The sequence below is a fragment of the Benincasa hispida genome, chromosome 11, assembly GCF_009727055.1.
Source record: "Benincasa hispida cultivar B227 chromosome 11, ASM972705v1, whole genome shotgun sequence".
NCBI lineage: Eukaryota > Viridiplantae > Streptophyta > Magnoliopsida > Cucurbitales > Cucurbitaceae > Benincasa > Benincasa hispida.
In genome coordinates, this window is record NC_052359.1 from 27,930,561 (window position 1) to 27,943,448 (window position 12,888).

At 38.7% G+C, this 12,888-nt stretch overlaps 1 long non-coding RNA gene across 1 annotated transcript; it reads left to right on the forward strand.

Moving 5' to 3' along the window:
- Positions 1-2,457: 2,457 nt before the first annotated feature.
- LOC120091688 lies at positions 2,458-5,361 on the forward strand. Its single transcript, XR_005485814.1, has 2 exons — positions 2,458-4,220; positions 4,315-5,361. It is a non-coding gene; the product is annotated as an uncharacterized LOC120091688 (long non-coding RNA).
- The last annotated feature ends 7,527 nt before the right edge of the window (positions 5,362-12,888 follow it).

Genomic DNA, 12,888 nt, shown 5'->3' on the forward strand with positions numbered 1-12,888 from the left:
TTGAGAGAAGAAAAAATTTCAACAGAATTTTCTCTAAAATTCTATTGCATGTCATGTAAAACTGATTAATTCTCAGCCCTTTAATCTGATTAAGCTTGCAAACACTTGAATAAGCAGTTGATTAACACTTCAAAGAGCATTATACAAGTGGGCTAGGTGTTAATTTGTAGATAAATCCACTAGGAAAATGAATTTAGGGTAAATCCACTTACTTCAAATTTTCAATTTTAATTATATTTACTTTAAAACTAAATTAAATATAATTTAAATTCAATTTCAAAAATTGAATTTCTTTTAAAATTGAAATTAATTTAATTTAATTTATTAAATAATAATTTAATATAAAATATTAAATTAATAAAACACCTAATTCAAACATGAATCATATTCATGTAATCAATGTTTAAATCATTATTTAAATATATTAAACTCTCCAACTATGTTTAATTTCAATAAATTTAAACGTTAATTGTATCGAATATAATTATCCATACCCTATATTGAATTTGAACATTTCAAATTCATTCAATATTCTAATCTAAGGTTTAATCTTTTACAAGCTAGTAGAGGGACCTTATGAACCTACAAATCATGAGCTCCAACGATTTGAGATTAATTGGCTGAACTCTTTATACCGAATTAATCATTATTCGTTAACTGTCGAGACATACCACTACAGCTCAGTAGTTGCACTCTCTTCACTATAGATATACTTTTATCTACTTGATTTAACCATAATCAGTAAGTTGATCCTTCATAGGTCGTTTGTATTTACAGCTAAGTCAAAATTACTATTTTACCCCTATAAATACATCTTGCTCCTTAAGTCTCTACTGATCCTCTATTGAACAATTGGTTTATAGTTCAACTAATAATCCATATCCCTCTCTATCATGAGAGGGTGAGGCCCCTTAGTTCAAATCTAGAAATCATTACTTTAAGAGAACAACCTATCTTCTAACTCTAAGACGGGTAGGAGTGAATTTCTTCTTGCAAGACTATGTCCCCAGCTATCTATCCAGTTTTATCCCCGAAATGGGAGGCTTATTGAGCGGTGATGTTGAACCACTCTCACTTATGTAGATCAAAAGATAATCCCGAATAAATAAGAGTTCATAGTTAGCTCAAGATTAAAATCGAGTTACCTTAGGTCAGCGATTTGAAACAGTTAATTTTAACAGTAAACAGTTGTTATAAAAAAAATGATTATTTCATGGTCCGATCTTATGCAAACGTGTTTTGCATAGGATGCCCTCACTCACATGTCTTCACATGAACGATTTTGGGATCACATCGTTTGTATCAATACACAAAGTGAGTCGCATCCATAGTGTCCCTAGGATGAGGTGCCCAACCTCATCCATATACTTATAGACCTTTTTTACTATATACTAAAACTTGACCCTCTTTTATGTCTCTATATAAAGTTTAAGTATTCATAATATAGCCATGAGTTTGTTTATTGGATTTTACAATAGAATGCAATTTCAATAACACCTTGATTGAATGAAGTCTCAATAATACTTTTATTGAAAAATAGAATATGTTTAAAAATTATGAACTGCGAGTTTGAGGACATTCCCAACAATACTTGTATGAGTTTATTACATGTATGGAATTTCATGCGTTTTTTCGTTCATAATGAGTGCGTTTATATCATTAAAGATCCTAATTATTCGAACTTTGAGAGAACAATAACTTGTATTTCTACAGGTTATCAACAAGGCAAACGATGTGCGGGATGCGGGTGTGTGCGTGCGGACTAACAGGCAACTGTGCACGCATGGCGTGCATGGGCTTGACAAATGTGCACAACTGGATGCAAAACTTGGCAACTTGCCTTGACCACCTTCAGTTTCCTTCAACTTTTCCAATTTTCCCCACCTTCAATTTTTTCAAAAGCCTAGGGTCCTCTTCTTCCCTCAATTATCACTAATTTGGTTTAAGAATATTTTAATTTGCCCGAGTAAGTTGGAAGAACTAAGCTCCCCTTTTCACCCTTTATATAGCCCACGAGTCTTGTCCCCCCTTCCTAGCTCTTGCGTTGACAGCTCCTACTTAATCACTTGATTAAGTGTCAATCCCAATTTAAGCCACAATTAACTCCCCTTTGAAGTAGTTAAACCAAATTTATTTGGTTCTTAACTTACCCTATAATCCACTACATCCTACTTAGACTTAGTTAAATCTCCTCTTATTTTTCCACCTCCTACATCCAAGCCTTACTTACTTGGCACCAGTTGTCCCCCTAGCCTTCTTCCTTAAGCAATCTTAAGTGAATTCATATCCAAATAATGAGGATGTATTTATACTCCATCTCCCCACCATGCGTTGGCCTTTCCTTTTCCCTTCTCACCATGCGTTTGACACACTATTAATGTTTGGTCTCCTTTATGTTTGGCCTTTATCCAACTATTCCTCCATCTTTCTTGAGTATGCATCCAAAGTGTACTTCTTCATGCTTCCAACTCTTCTTCTTCTTCCCTTTATAGTATGCATATAAAGCTACATCCTTTTGTTCAAATGTAAATCCTTCCTAAGTCATGCGTCCAACATGTGATTGAGTTCTCCCTTTAAGTTATGCGTCCAAAAGGCCTTCCAAGGTCATCTGTTCAAGATGACTTCCTAAGGTCATGGATCCCATTTTACTTCCTATTGTCCAAGACATTCCCCTATAATGACCTAACCATGAATCCTAAGATATTTCCAAGAGAGGTTTCTTCCTTAAGTTGTGATCCAAGTACCCCTTCTCGGTTGTAGCACTCAATGCCATCTCACCCCTTGAGATGTTTCATGCTCACCTCCTTAAAGCTTGCATCCAATATTTCAACAAATGGAATTGTGTTAAACTGTTATAGGCATAAATTGCTATACACAATCCCTAAGAAGATAACTTCTCAAGGTTGATGAGTTGAGCTTTGTTCAAACTTTACTCCAACACATGCTTCGTAGGCTATACTTAGTCAATTTCTAACCCCAATATTTTATGCATCCAACTTCACATTTTCAATCTTTTCCTACTAACACAACCAATGTTACTCTTCACTCTTTTCACCTCCTAATCCCAACCCATACTATACTTTCTTTAGTAGTACTTAATCAAATTTTGTCCTCAACCGCAAGGGCAATTTTAGGCCCTTTAATCCTAGAGTTTGCTATCCAAATCGAATCAACGGGGTTGATTCAAGGTTTTAAGGCTTACAAGTTATTACCCCCTTTTGAGAATTTCGTCCTTCAAATTCAACTAATGTGGTTTAGAATTCAAAGTAAAATTATTAATCATCAAGTTTCCAATCCTTTTCCAGTAAAATTATTAATCATCAAGTTTCCAATCCTTTTCCAATAACCAAACTCTATTTATATTAATAACTTCCATGGTTCTTTACATATTATTTCCAAAGTTTCCTGGATACACAACCTATAAACAACTTAGTTCCTCAAGCATCTGGAGTTTTTCCCCTATTTCCCAGCACCTTTAGTGAATCTTCCATCTCTTGCTAAGTTACAACATACAGTCTTCCTTGTTGCTGAGATTGATCTACCACTCCCTTCTATTTTGCTCCACCTGATCCTCCTCCATTAGAACCTCTAGGCCTTGATACTTGATTAACAATTTGTGAAGTGGTTCCTTGTATTTCTTCATCCACTTGCATTATCAAGAAAATCTCCATGAACATTCAGTCCTCACCGAGACTACCTCTTATTAGTTTTATACTTGGACTTTTTAGGAGAAAACTTCTTAATTTTTCACGATTATTTGAGCACATGATACAGTGTGGAAAGACACTAAGGGAGAGGTTCGAAGACGCTTGGCCGAGAGGGAGAGAAGGGCTATGTAATTACAGTCTTTGTTGGCTGTTGTTCCGGCACTTTCTTTTCTTTGTCAAATTCCGTCTTACCATAAAATGTTGTAAGCGCCGAGGATTTTCTAAAGTCCAGCTAATTTTGTTTTGGTTTTGGTCTTTGTTTTCACAGGTGCACACTCGATTAAAGGAGTATTGCAAGTTTTCGTTGGAAAGCTGGAAACAGTATATGAGTGATGGTACACCACCTGAGTTTGATACTGACCTTGAGATCAGATGAAGGGTTAGAACAAACTGGGGAAGAAGGCAGAGAAACCGAAATATGGTTGATCCTGACGCACAAAATGCAGCCAACAATGCAGACACATAACTTAATCCTGCATTGCTAGTGCATGAACACAATATACCTATAAGAGAGTATGTGTTGCCGAATCTTTATGACTTTTCACTAGGAATCATGCGCTCAGTGTTTGATGGAACCAGGTTTGAGATGAAGTCTTTGATGCTGCAGATGATTCAGGCTGCTGTTCGGTTTGGAGGTGCCATCGGAGAAGATCCACGTGCACACTTGAAGAGCTTCATGCAGATTTGCAACACATTTGTGATTCCAGGAATTACAGCTGAAGGGATCTGATTGTCACTTTTCCTTTAAAGATGAATCTGGAAAATGGGCCTATTCACTTGAATCAGGTGAAATCACCAATTGGGAATGGATGGTAGAAAAGTTTATTCATAAATATTTCCTTCCTACAGTGAACGCACGATGCTAACGTGACATTGCAACCTTTGAACAGAAAGAAACAAAAACATTGAGTGAAGCGCGGGTCTGATTCAAGAGACTTGTTAGAAATTGCTCACACAATGATATACATGATTGCGTCTAAATGATGATCTTTTATGGTGAATTAAATCAGCCATCGCAATGTGGTAGATGCCTTAAAGGATTATTGGGCAAAACGTATACTGAAGCAAAGGCTATTTGGGATTGAATCTCAAGATACCATGATGAATGGGTCAAAGACAGTTACGAAACAAGCTTTATAGATAGACAAAAAACAAACATTGGACTAATTGAGATTGATATCGCCACTCATCTATCAGCACAAATGGGAGCAGTGAATAGTTTGCTAAAAACCATGGCGTTTAACAATGAAAACTGGCACGGAATGTCAACCAGATTAATGCGTTGAGCTAAGTTGTAGCAGCTGGTTGTGTGGAATATGGCGAACAATATTCTTATGAAATGTGCCCACAAAATTCCCGTGTCTGCTTTGTACATAACAACCCATATGGAAACACTTATAACCCAGATGGAGAAATCATCTGAATTTTTCTTGGGGAGGTAATCAACAATGGCAACCAAATAAAATGGGAGGACATCAGCAGACGAAAAGAGGCACTTCACCAGGATTTCACCAAGGAAACCAAGGAAATCAGCAGATACAGAATCGATCACAACAAGCGTCCAGTTAGTATTGAAAGTCCCTATTATGATGCATTGTGAAATGAACCTAAAATGTGCATTATTTGCCTCTTAATTAGACCCATTTTTATTGGATTTAATGCGTTTTCTAGTTGTTTTTAAGGAATTATAAAGAAAACGAGTATTGAAAGCCACAAGACTAAACCGAGCCAAAAACCCTCAAGAAAATGGAAGGAAAACAAGAAAAACCCTAAAACAGAGCAGTATCGCAACGCTAGGTCAATGTTGCCCTCAGCGCTTTTCTTTGAGAAAAGAGTTTTTGGGCAAATTGAAGAGTGTCATTGTGCTATATTGAAGCGCAACACCACACTTTGGTAAGGAGGTCTGTGCGAGGAGCTAAAGCAAGGTAGCAACGCGGTGCTACCTTAGAGCATCGCGACGCTAGACATAAATTTATGGAAAATATATTTCACTTTTGGAAAATCTTGCCTATTTATTCTAAGGTTTTTGGTTGGCCACCACATAGAATATTGGAGTGTTTGAGACCCAAAGAGGGAGAGAGTTTAGAGCAAAATATGAAGTCCTCATGAAGCTAGAAGGATCAAGGATCATTGGAAGGCCAAAACCATCCCGAAGATGTACTTGGAAGTCGGATAACTTCTTTTCCCCTTCTTTATTCTTGATTTATTTATTGTATTTTGGTACTATAATGTTGGTTTTGTCCATGGAAGTCATGTTAGACTAAAGTTTTCTTAGTTTTAGGAGTAGATGAATTCTTAGGTTAAATTGTCGAACACTTTGCTTCTTGAAAGTTAATTTACATTTACGCTTTCTAGCATGTCTATTCTTAATACTTTTGAATGTTTGATCAATGTTTTTGAAGAGCTTGCGTCGAAAGGTTCCTCCGGTAAGCAAGCTTATCCATCCTTGGACGCTTTCTTTTACTCTGCTTTCTTTTAATTCTACCATAGTAATATATTTAGTTTGGATGAATGGTGTTGAGAATATGATTGACTGCCTTGAATGACTCCTTGCTTTATTGAATCATCTGTTATTGTTGAATTAATTAATTTCTTGTGTTTGTGTTGAACCCTTATATCCAAGTGTTGAGTGACTGCATGTTTGCTGATGCCTGCCTGGCCACGCACTGAGTGCTTTATTGCACTTGTGTAGTAATCCCGTGTGTTTCCAAGAAAACCCCATTGAGCGGTATAGCATCAAATGCTAGGTGGCTATGTAGATCCTCTCTCTCCTCTCAGTACACCATTTTGAAGCAACTACACTCAAGTGTAACGTTTCGAAACCCTAATCACATGCCTATTTATAGGTGCGCCTTTTCTTCTTCTTCATTTTCTTCTCCTATTCATCTTCTTTCTCGAGAGCTCACCGACTGATATCTAAAGCTTCTGACTCACAAAACCGCTCCTGTGACTCTGCAAACGATGGTCATGTGTCGTCTTACTCAACCAACTACAACATGTCATAATCCCCTTCTTCTTCCACCGTCCAAAAGCCTCATTCGCCAAAGTGTTCGTGTCACACCCCCTCTCAAGTTACCCTCTTAACCTAGAAGAAGATGTGACGGCAGTAGTTACTAACTCTAGTCAGCACTTATTGCCTACTCTTAACCTGACTTCTGGATTTTGCTCAGTGAGTGACTATTAGAAAACATAACATGCCATGCTTCTCATTTATATAAAACATGTAAACATACCGGAATCATTTCAAGCAACTTCCTTTTAAAAAGTAAACATAGTCATAACATCAAGCTTTTGAGAAGAAAATTAATTAAACATCGTTAAACCTTAGTTGAGAACGAGCATACACTGCTCTAGCTCCCAACATCTATATGAGGCCAAGAGACCCATACTTCGGCCTCAGGTTACTGGAATATGGCTTAGGAGACCCATACTTCAGCCTCTCATTCAGAACTTCCTACGTGCACTTGATACCAACTTGTCACACCTCCTCCCAGATTACCCTCTTAACCTGAAAGGAGATGTGACGACAGTAGTTACCAACCCTTTTGCTGGCACTTACTGCCTAACCTACATTTATAATCTATATTGAAACCTTGATATGCATATACAGCTTTTAACCATCAACATTTACATAAACAGAACCAACACAGTATCCACATTCATAACCACAGGGTTTCACAACATTTCACATACAACTAACACATATGTACATAACTAGATGCAGTGGGTCCCAAAACATAGTTACAAGTCCCTGAAAACCCTTCCCTAACATGTGTACAGTATATACAGATATCCACCTAGGTTCTTCTCTTCTCAGCTATGTCCTCGTGTGGCAGAGCAGCAACATAATCAACTTTTGGGAATTTGGCCACTACCTGGAGGTGGAAAAACATTAGAAACAGGGTGAGCTAATTGCCCAATGAGTGACTTAAATAAACTGGAAATCTCATGCTTAAGCCGGAAAACATGTCAAACAACTTTTCATAAATCATAAAGCATAAAACATAAAATCGTTTCCCTTTTTTTAAGAACTAACTGAATCTTAGTTGAGAATTAACATCCATTGCTCTAATTCCCAATGCCAAGCCATAGCCAGAAGAGACCCCTACTTCGATCTCTTCATACTGAACTATGGCTAGGAGAGACCCCTACGTCGATCTCTTTATTGAATTACCTACGTGCACATGTTGTTTACTAAGTACCGTCAACACCTTAGGTACATTTACTCAGATACCTTCCTTACCTTCAGCATCTGGCTCACTTAAGCTATCAAGTTCTCGATGAGCATTAAAAAAATAGTTTTCAAATATAGCATAGAAATCTCTTTAGGATACCTTCCCTACCTTCAGTATCCTTTTTCATTGTATTTAGGAATACCAATGCATATACTTTGAAGACCTTAGGCATTTAAAACATAGTACATCAAGCTTCATTCAACCTTAGCTTTAACCCTAATGCATGCTTCATACTTTGTAAAATAAGTTGGCTTAAATCATGTTGAACTAGCTTGTAAAAACCATTAGCATGCGTTAGACATGGAAAACATACTTGGAAAACTCAATTAGTAAACATCATGCATTGGTCATGCTTTCAATCATAGAAATAAGTTACTTGCAATCACATAAAAACTTAGCATGAGAATTGAAGGATCTCATAGCGAGAGTTCCATGAGCGTGTTCAGATCGCTCCGATTTTACAGTGACCAAAATACAAAAGATATACATTCAACAATAATAGTTATACATCTAAACCTAATTATCGGCATGCTTAGAACACAATGAATAACAGGGAAAGGGTTCATACCAGTTGAAGACTCTCTTCGCACGTCTGAACCCTAAGTAGCGGAAACCCTCCAACAGTTCTACTAACACCCGGCAGGTATGTCGACACAACAGCACGATCAGTACAAGCACGAATACTGCAGTAGGGATGACACCACCACGAGTGAAACTCAGGTATCCTCGGAGTGAAAACCCAAAGAGTGGGCTTTGGTGAGTTTGGTAGAGGACGGAGGACAACACGTTGTGTAGACGATAAGCAAGTGAGAGATGAGGTAGTGCTATCTTATAGCGGAAGTGCTTATAGTATAGAAGAGATACATGATCGTGTATGAAAAGCTAAACGATCGTTTAGAAAAAAACGTATACGATCGTTTTGAGAAATCGTGCGGTAGACGATCATTTAGACGGAAGAGCTTCTATCGTATAGGCTCTTGCGATCGTTTTCACGAATTCTTTTGGGTGGACGAAAATTATGAATGCACGACTTGAAAAATGAAAATGCTTTTCATTTTAACCCGCTGGTTACTATAACCAACGCTGCCCACTACCCACGTCCGAACGTGGAAGAATTGGTTAATTATCATATAATCAATCAATTCATTAATTAATAAATATAATCATATTATATTTATATCCTATAGTTTGATATCACATATCTACTATAGTATTTTCTCCTCTACTTGATATAAATCATATTTATATCTAATTTCCTCCAAATAAAATGTATCGCATACATTTAGCCAATTATATCATATATAATTAACCAATCCAATTATATCATATATAATTGAATTTCCTCTTGTAAATTTGAACATTTCAAATTAACCCAAACACTGGTTCTTGACTTTATCCAAGCTACCCAGGTGACCTAATGGACCTGTGGCTCGAAGCTCCAACGGTACGTGAATAGCTAACTAAACTCTTTAGCCACGATATCCATCATTCGTTAACTGTCAGTGATTCCACTAAAGACCAACAGCTGAACTCTTCTTACCACAGATATATTTCTGTGTCCATCGAATATAACCAATCATGAGTACGATGACCCTTCACAGATGCTCGTAAGTACAACTAGGCCAATTTACCGTTTTGCCCCTATAATTACATCTCACTCCTTAGGTACCACTGATTCCTCTAATGAACAATACGACATAGTCCAACTATGTGTGAACACCTCTCGGGCCAAGAGAAGGTGTGTGGCGCCACATCCTTCAAGCCCCAGAATCAGCCCTTAAGGTAGCCATCTATCTACTTTCTCCTACCTCGGGGAAGGAGTGAATTCCATCTTGTGTAGTTGAGTTCCCAGCTCCCAAATCAGACGAATCCCCAAAATGGTAGGTTTGAATCGGCGACCTTGCCACTCACACCCATACAAATCAAAGGACCGCTCTCAATGGCAGATGTTCCTAACTCACTCAGGATTGAGGTCATGTTACCTATGGTCATCCTAGTGAAGTGAAGTCTTTGTCATGAACGGTGTTATATAACGAGACATTAACACTTCGTGGTTAGGTCTTATACAAACTCTTTGTATAGGATGCCCCTGCTCGCATATCTCCAACACGTATGATCAAGATCAAACCATCTGTGACAAGTCACAACACTTGTGACCATTCCACAAAGCGGGCCGCATCCATAGCGTTACCAGGATAAGGTTTCCCTCCTTTATCCATTTATGACAAACCATTTTGGTTATCACTCAAGACATGATCCACTTGTATGTCACCACATACATGCTTGAGTCACATACAGATAACCAGGGATTTTAAGTTTATTGGTTTGTGGTAAAGCAAATAAAACAATTAATCGAGCAAAATTCAAGATGTGAAGTAAATATCATATATTAACAACACAAGTGTTCATACATACTGTTTACAAACTATAGAACACGAGACTTTAGGGCATCAACCCCAACAAGCTCCCACTTGTCCTAAAGTCAAGTGAGGTGTAGAAAAAACTTAGTACAAACTAATAATCTAGGGCATAAAAGCCCAGTACAAAAAAATCTCCCACTTGCCCTAGTCCAGCTGCGAGTGATCATGTAGACCCATGATCCGTAGGTGACCCTCAAACACTGTAGTTGTGAGAGCCTTTGTAAACGGGTCAGCAACATTGTGCTCTGAAGCAATCTGCATGACGATCATGTCCCCTCAATGCACTATCTCGCGGATCAGATGATACTTCCACTCTATGTGTTTACCGCGTCGGTGACTCCTTGGCTCCTTGGAGTTTGCCACTACCCCACTATTATCACAATAGAGGGTAATGGGCCTAGACATATCTGGAACAACTTCCAAGTCTGTCAAGAACTTCCTGAGCCAGATGGCCTCCTTAGCAGCTTCACAAGCCACTACGTACTCCACCTCTATAATAGAGTCGGTGACGTACCTCTGCTTAGTGTTTCACCACACTACAGCTCCTCTATTAATAGTAAAGACTGACCCTGATGTGGACTTGCAAGAGTCCTTATCAGTCTGAAAGTCAGAATCAATGTATCATGTAAGGATCAAATGCCTCGAGCCATACACGAGCATGTAGTCCCTCGTCCTCCGAAGATAATTGACGATGTTCTTTATACAGTCCAGTGACCCTGGCCTGGGTTAGACTGATACCTACTGACTATGCCTACAGCATAGTAGATGTCTAGACGAGTACAAAGCATCGCATACATTAAACTGCCAACGGCAGACCCATATGGGACCCATCTCATCTCCTCAACCTCTTGAGGCGTCTTAGGACACATTTCCTTAGACAAAGTAACTCCATGCCGGAATGGCAGTAGGCCTCTCTGGAGTCCTGCATCAAGTACTTGAGCAACATCTTGTCAATGTACGATGCTTGAGACAGTGCTAGCACTTTGTTCTTACAATCCCGAAAGATCTGTATACCTAGAACAAATTGAGCCTCTCTCAAATCTTTCATTTAGAATTGGGTCGTTAGCCAGTTTTTAACTGCAGTCAGTACACCTACATCATTCCCAATGAGTAGGATATCGTCTACATACAACACTAAGAAGACTACTGAAACGTTGATGATCTTCTTGTATACACAAGGTTCATCAACGTTTTGGTCAAACCCATACAACTTGATCGCAGTATCAAACCGTATGTTCCAAGATCTAGACGCCTGTTTCAGTCTATAAATGGACCGATTCAATTTGCAAACTTTTTGCTCTTGACCTTGGGCTATGAATCCCTCGGGCTGCACCATATAAATAGCCTCCTCAAGATTGTCATTCAGAAAGGCCGTCTTAACATCCATTTGCGAGATCTCATAATTATAATAAGCTGCAATTGATAGGAGGATGCGGATCGACTTTAACATGGAAACAGGTGAGAAAGTCTCCTCATAGTCGACTCTATCTACCTGGGTATAACCCTTTGCCACAAGTCGAGCCTTGAAGGTCTGTACCCTCGCATTAGCACCACGTTTGCATTTGTAGATCCATTTACAACCTATAGGGCGAACCCCATCAGGAAGATCTACAAGATCCCATACTGAGTTGAAGTACATCGACTCTATCTCGAAATCCATGGCCTTAACCCATTCATCCCAGTCAACATCCTCCATTGCCTTCTTATAAGACAACGGATCCTCAACGTCGCCATCTACTACCAAAGCAAGGATTTCCGTGAAACCGAGATAGCGAATGGGTGGGTTTGCAGCCCTCTTACTATGTCGAGGTTCCCTCAACTCTTGAGGTGGAACCGACCTACTGGATGAACTCCCATCAACAACTTTTGTTGATGTAGTAGGCTCTTCAAGAACTCTTGTTGAAGTTTTAGTAGTTTCATTGGAAAGCTCACGCAACACGACTTTGCTTCGTGGACTATGCTCCCTTATATGATCCTCCTTTAGGAAAGTAGCATTTGTTGAAACAAACACCCTATTTTCTGTTGGATCATAAAAATAACCCCCTCGTGTATCTTTGGGGTAGCCTACAAAGAGGCATAACCTCAACCGTGGTTCCAACTTCTTGGGATTAGACTCAAGCACATGTGCAGGGCAAACCCAAATGCGGAAGTGACGTAAACTTGCTTTACGCCTGTTCCACAACTCCAGAGGTGTTCTTGCAACACTTTTGAAGGGAACACAGTTGAGTATGTACACCGTAGTCTCCACTGCAAAACCCCAAAACGAGTCCGATAAGGAAGCATAACTCATCATCGAGCAAACCATGTCTAACAAGGTCCTATTTCTCTTCTCCGCTACACCATTTTGCTGAAGTGTACCCGGCGCTGAGAGTTGGGAAACAATTCCATGTTCTATCAAATAGTCCTGGAATGCCAAGTCAAAAAACTTTCCACTTCCATCCGATCGAAGTGTTTTAATCCGTCTATCTAATGCGTTTTCAACTTCATCCTTGAACTCTTTGAACTTTTCAAAGGATTCAGACTTCT